This window comes from Equus asinus, chromosome 28 (assembly GCF_041296235.1).
Source record: "Equus asinus isolate D_3611 breed Donkey chromosome 28, EquAss-T2T_v2, whole genome shotgun sequence".
In the NCBI taxonomy this organism is placed as follows: domain Eukaryota; kingdom Metazoa; phylum Chordata; class Mammalia; order Perissodactyla; family Equidae; genus Equus; species Equus asinus.
Window position 1 is genome coordinate 1,267,501 of NC_091817.1, and position 6,355 is coordinate 1,273,855.

The window sequence follows — 6,355 nt, forward strand, 5'->3', positions numbered from 1 at the left end:
TCTCTGGGTGCACTGGGTGCTCTGGGTGCGCTCCCGGCCCTCTGTCGGCTCCGAACGCCCCGCGGACTCGTAGCCACGCGGTCCGGCGGCGCGCGGGTCGACCAGATGTCCGCGCCGAGCGCCGCGGGACCGCAGGGCGCTCGGCCTTCTCGGAGGCTCGAGGGCTCCGGCGACCCGGCGGACGAGCAGCGGCGAGGCCGCCGGGGCCGCCGCCCTGCCGGGTCGACCAGCTGTCCGGCCCGGACTTGGTCCCCGGACTGGGGCGCGCGGGTCGACCAGATGTCCGCGGCGCTCGGGGCCGGGTCCCGGGTCTCTGGGTGCTCTGGGTGCTCTGGGTGCGCTCCCGGCCCTCTGTCGGCTCCGAGGGCCCCGCGGACTCGTAGCCACGGGGTCCGGCGGCGCGCGGGTCGACCAGATGTCCGCGCCGAGCGCCGCGGGACCGCAGGGCGCTCGGCCTTCTCGGAGGCTCGAGGGCTCCGGCGACCCGGCGGACGAGCAGCGGCGAGGCCGCCGGGGCCGCCGCCCTGCCGGGTCGACCGGCGACCCGGCTCCCGGGTCTCGGGGGGGGGGGAGCGGGTCGACCAGATGTCCGCACCGAGCGCCGCGGGGCCGTGGGGCCACGGGGCGCTCGGCCTTCTCGGAGCCCCGAGGGCTCCCTGGAGGCTGCGGACGAGCAGCCGCGAGGCCCCCGTGGCAGCCGCCCTGCCAGGTCGACCGGCGGCCCGGCCCGGACTCGGGCCCCGGGTCCCGTGGCGCGCGGGTCGACCAGATGTCCGCGCCGAGCGCCACATGGCTGCGGGTCGCTCCGGCTTCTCGCAGTCCCGAGGGTTCCGCGGGCACGTAGCTGCGAGACCCGGGCGGCTGCCCTCCGCCCGGCTCACGGGGCGCTCGTGTCCATCAGCTGGTCGTGCGGAAATCCCGTGGTTGGCCTCCCTCCCTCCCTCCCTCCCTCCCTCCCTCCCTCCCTCGTCCAGCCGCCACGTTTTCGGGGTTCGTGCGACTGGGATGAAATAGACCTTCCCAACGTCAATCGGAGATCATCCATCATACCTCTCGAGTCCCCAAAAGCCAAGAAACACGCCAACCAAAACGCTTTTATTATGCCAACGGTTCCCGTTTTCATTCCTATCGTTTAGGGAGGTTTGGTGGCAGCAGCGGCCGAAAGCAAAAGGAAACCCGAGGAAAGCGGCTCCATCCACCAGGGCTGTGTCTCATCGGTGCCGACGCAGGAGGGACGGGCTTCGTTCGTTCGTTCGCTGCGGCCCAAATTCCCGGGCCGCCCGAGGACCGCTCGCACCGGCCCGAGGGAGGGAGCCCCGGCAGGCAGGATGCCTCCGGGGAAATGGCCAAGTCGACCGCGCGACCCACAACCCGCCCGACTGGGGGCGAGAAGGAGCATGGAGGAGGACTCCGTCCCCTAGTCGGCAGACGGCCCCGGGACAGGGACGTTCGCCAAAACCTCCCCAAGGCCGCTTTCCGTGACCGAGTCGGCCTCCCCGCCTGTACTCGTCCCGGCCCGAGAAACGAGACGCGGGGTGGATCGGGACCAGGCCACGCACCAGGCCGGCCGGCGCGGCATCCTCCCTCCCCCGACCTGACCTGACCTGGACGAACGCCTCCCCATCGCCCGCCCCCGCGAGGCTGATCCGTCCGGCCTGTGAGGAGGCCGCTTGTCGGGCGCCACCTGCTGCCCGGCATCCTCTTATATAGTGTTCGAGGAGGTCGACCAGGTGGCCCGGCCTGGATTGGGGGGGGGGCGCGGGGTGCGGTGTCCCGGGCGGCGGGGGACGGGGGGGTAGGAGTGGAGAGGGAAAGGTGGGCGTGGAGAATGCCGGGGTCGGGGGTCGGCGCGGGGCGGGGCGGGAGTTGGGGATAGGGGAGGGGCGGGAGGCCGTCTGGACATGGAGGGTCGGAAGAGCGGTGGTGACAATGATTTTCATTATCATTTAGAAAGAAGAACGTGGACTTCTTTAGAGGAGTCCTTTGAATAGCTTCTCCATTTAGTTAACATACATCCAAATGGAGGTCGGGAAACTTGGGTCCTGTTAACATATGGATGGAAGTGGAAAGAACTATCGCGATGACCGTCCTTGTGTTTCTTTTATTTTTTCTTTCTTCCTGCTCCCCAAAGCCGCCCCCCCCACCCCCGCCCCGCTCCGCCCCGCCCCGCCCCGTCCCGTCCCGTCCCGTCCATAGTTGTAGGTTCCAGTGGTAGGTCTTTCGCGTTTCTGCTATGTGGGACGCCGCCTCGGCGTGGCTTGAAGGGCGATGCTGGGTCTGGGGCTGCGCCCAGGATCCGAACCGGTGAAAACCTGGGCCGTCGAAGCCGGGGGCCGGGGTGGGGGGCGCTACTTGACCGTTCGTCCACGGGCTCGGCCCCCGGCCCCTTGTTTTCTAGGGAGAGAGACAGAGAGACCCGATCCATTTTCCCTTGGCCTCTAAAGCGTGCGTGTGGTCGAAAGGCGACAGAGAGAGGGGTTCTGGTCCAGAAAGCCCCGACTGCGCCGCCGCGGGGATCGGTCGGTTCCGCCCGAACCGTCCGAGTCGGAAAGGAACGGACAGCTTTCCTCCTTTGGGCCCCTGACTTGGGACCGACAGGGGAAGAGGAACAGGCCTCTCTCCCTCACACCCTGGCCCCTTCCTCCAGGACGCCCTCCTTCTAGTCAGCCCGCCTCTGGCTTTTCCACACGCCGACGACCGCTCGTCGGCATGGACCCACCTTCCTTGGGGGACACCACCACACGACTCTCCCACTCGTCTGCCTGCCTTTCGTTGGCGTCGCTGCCAAAGGCGAGGGGTAGGGGTGGCGGTGGCAGGGACGGCAGGGGCCCAGCGGCTCTCTGGCGGGTGAGGAAGTCTTGCTGGTTCTCCTAGGTCGGTGATCTTTCTCGATCTCCACACACATTCTTCGTTTGGGGAGCCAAGAGACGCCCTCTGAGGAATCCCTATGGCCAGGGTCGATCACTTACTCGCTCACTGCCTCGGCCTCGGCCTCGGCCTCTGTCCATCTTGTCTCTCTCCCTCCCTCCCTCCCTCCCTCCCTCCCTCCCTCCCTCCCTCGTCGGTCTCTGTGTGTGGACGTCTAGGTGGAGGCGAGGCAGGGAGGCCACCCACCCACCCACCCACCCACCTACCTCGTGGTTTACCACACGCTCTACACGGAGGTAGAATTCCCATCCCACCGAATCCATCCTTTCCACGGGGCACAAGCCAGTGGCCTTCGGGAGTCTCTCTCCCCAAGGTGGCGCATCCGTCATGGCTATCTATTTCCAGAAGGTTTCCGTTTCCATCCCCTCCCCCCGAAAGAAAAAACGGCCCCACTCCCGGATCTGCCCCACCACGATCACCACCACCGCTGCCGCCGCCGCCGCCGCCGCCATCTGCTGTCGCCCTCTAGGGTTGGACCGTTCTAGCTCTCTCCTCTGTGTGGAATCGCAACGTAGGTCGCCTTGGATGTCTGGCACCTCTCACTTAGCAGAAGGTTTTGGAGGCTCAGGCTGGGCCACGCTTTGGCCCGGGTCAGTGTTCCGTTCCTCCGGATGGCTTCCTCGTTTTCCACGAGAAGGAGCCGTGAAGACGGAAAGGAAGGGCGGATGGATGGCTTTTCCCGTGCTACCGAGTCCCTCTCCCCTTTTCCCCAAAGCGTGAGGGGCGGTCGAGAGGATCGTCTCTGATGACAAAAGTCAGAGGCACCCCGGGTCAGACACCGTGCGAGGCGTTGGTGTGTTCTCGAGAGGAGAACACGTCCCCGTCAGCGTTTCCTGTCGTTCTCGTTCCGAAAGGATTCACGCGCCACCCCGTCTCCCTCAAGGTCTTAGGGCTGTCGTGCTCCGCAGCCGTCACGTGTCGTGGATCCTGGGCACCACCAAGCCACCCCGCCCCCCCCCCCCCGCCATAGCTGTCGATCGCTATGTGGCACGCCTACGTTTGCCCAAAAGAGCAGTCCGATGGACAGCGTGGTGCTTTTCCCAGCAGGCAGGCAGGTGAGAGTCACCCCTCTAGAAGGTTTCCAAGCCCCGTTCCATTCTCAGAGGCAGCTCCTTTGGCCATCAAGGAGGCAGGCGATGGGGGTGGGGGTGGGGATGGGGATGGGGCAGGGGCCTCTGTCCCTCTGTCGCGGTAGAAATGATTGGGAAAGGAGGGACAATGGGCGTAGGTCGACCATCCTGGGCGGTGGTGCTTTGGGAGCTTTTTCTAGAAGAAGGAGCGAACGGCGTTCCCTGGGAAGGGAGGAAACCAGAGGAGGTCCCCCTCAGACCGACCTGGCACGAGAAGGACACACACTCTCTCTCTCTCTCTCTCTCTCTCTCTCTCTCCCTTTTCTTCCTGACTTGAAATCAGGAGACAAAACTCCCCTGCCAAAGGGGCCCTCCCAAAACGGGGAGTGAGGAAGACCTCCTTCTCTTCACGGCTGAAGTTCTCCCTGCCTTTCCTGGACGGGAAGGATAGCACCTACGCCCGCTGCCGTCGGTGACTTTTAGTCCCCCTGGAGAGGAAGAAATTCTTTCCCGTGGCCGAACCCTGGCGGTTCGTTCGTGCTGCAGAGGACGTGACCCTCTCTGACACACCCAGGAACCTCCTCGCTCCGGGTCGAGGAGAGGGAGTTCTGTTCTGTGGTTTAGAATGGTGCTTAAAAAGGGATGTCGCTTACAAAGGGTCCTCGTCCCCCTTCCTAAACCTAAACGGACGGCTCGGCTCGGAGGCGTGAGATACGTTTCGCATCCTCCTCGTCGTCTTCACTCAAAGTTTTATTGGAGTTTGGAAGATTTTATTTTTTGTCTTTCCTTTTTCTCCCCAAAGCCCCCCGGTACGTAGTTGTGTGTTCTTCGCGGTGGGTCCTTCTAGCGGTGGTATGTGGGACGCCGCCTCAGCGTGGTTTGATGAGCAGTGCCGTGTCCGCGCCCGGGATCCGAACGAACCGATGAAACACTGGGCTGCCTGCAGCGGAGCGCGCGAACTTAACCACTCGGCCACGGGGCCAGCCCCTTACTGGATTTTCAAAACAACTCCGGGGGCCGGCCCGGTGGCGCGGCGGTGAAGTTCGCACGTTCTGCTCCGCCGGCCCCGGGTTCGCCGGTCCGGATCCCGGGCGCAGGACCCGGCACCGCTTGGCGAGCCACGCTGTGGCAGGCGTCCCACCTGGAAAGTAGAGGGGGATGGGCACGGATGTCAGCTCAGGGCCAGTCTTCCTCGGCCGACAGAGGAGGATTGGTGGCAGATGTTCGCTCAGGGCTCATCTTCCTCAAAAATAAAATAATAAATCGATTCGATAAAATGTCAAATAACACAACCGCGGGATCACGCTTAGAGTCACCCTTGGCCCGATGATGCCACTCCCCACCCCCCCCACCCCCCTGCCCCCCACCATTTGGAGGTGCCGTCAGTGGGATTCGTTCCTGTTTGTCCATCTTTCTTCCTCTTTTTTTTTTTTTTTTTTAAAGACTGGCACCCGAGCTCATTGCCAATCTTTTCTTTTCTTTTTATTCCTCCTCCTTCTTCTTCTTCTCCCCAGAGCACCCCAGTACCTAGTTCTATATTCTCTTTGAGGGTCCCTCTGGTTCTGCCGTGTGGGACGCCACCTCAGCGTGGTTTGATGAGCGGTGCCGTGTCCGAGCCCAGGATCCGAACCTTCCAAGCCCCGGGCCGCTGAAGCGGAGCGTGCAAACTCAACCGCTCGGCCACGGGGTCAGCCCCTCCCTTCCTTCCTTCCTTCCTTCCTTCCTTCCTTCCTTCCTTCCTTCCTAAGGAGGAGGAGGCAGGCACTGTGTGAAGTCGCCAGTGAGTCTGTGGAAAGAGACGGAGGATTTCCCATGGGAAGCCGGGGCGGGGGACACGGACCGATGTCGTGCGAACTTGAAGGTGAAAGATCAAAAAACCCACACACGCCTAGAGCGGCGGGTTGCCCGTTAGGAGTTTGCTTGCCGGGCCCATAACGCAGGGCTCATCGATGAGCCAAACCGTCCGTGATCCTCAAGCAGTCTAGTAGGGTTAGAGAAAGGAGGGGGGCACTCTTTCTGCCCCAGATGAGGCGAGTTTCTCAGACAGCCACCCTGCCCCAACATCTCCCCTCCCTGCCTCCCGGCCCTTGGTGGACTGCGGCCTAAGGGTGGGGGAATTGAAGAAAGCCGTTCAATGGAAAAAAGCCCGAGGCCATGGGAGAGAGCTTCCTGCACTTGAATGAAGCCCTGACGCCAGGCCCATCGGAATGAATGGGCCTGACCTCCCCTCCCCCCTCCCCCCTCCCCCCTCCCAGGCTGGCGACTCGGCAGTGGAAGGCTAGGGGTTTCTTCCGAAATGGTGAACCGGCCCCCTTGTCCACAGGAAAACCACACACGGGTACAGCCTAGGCCGGATC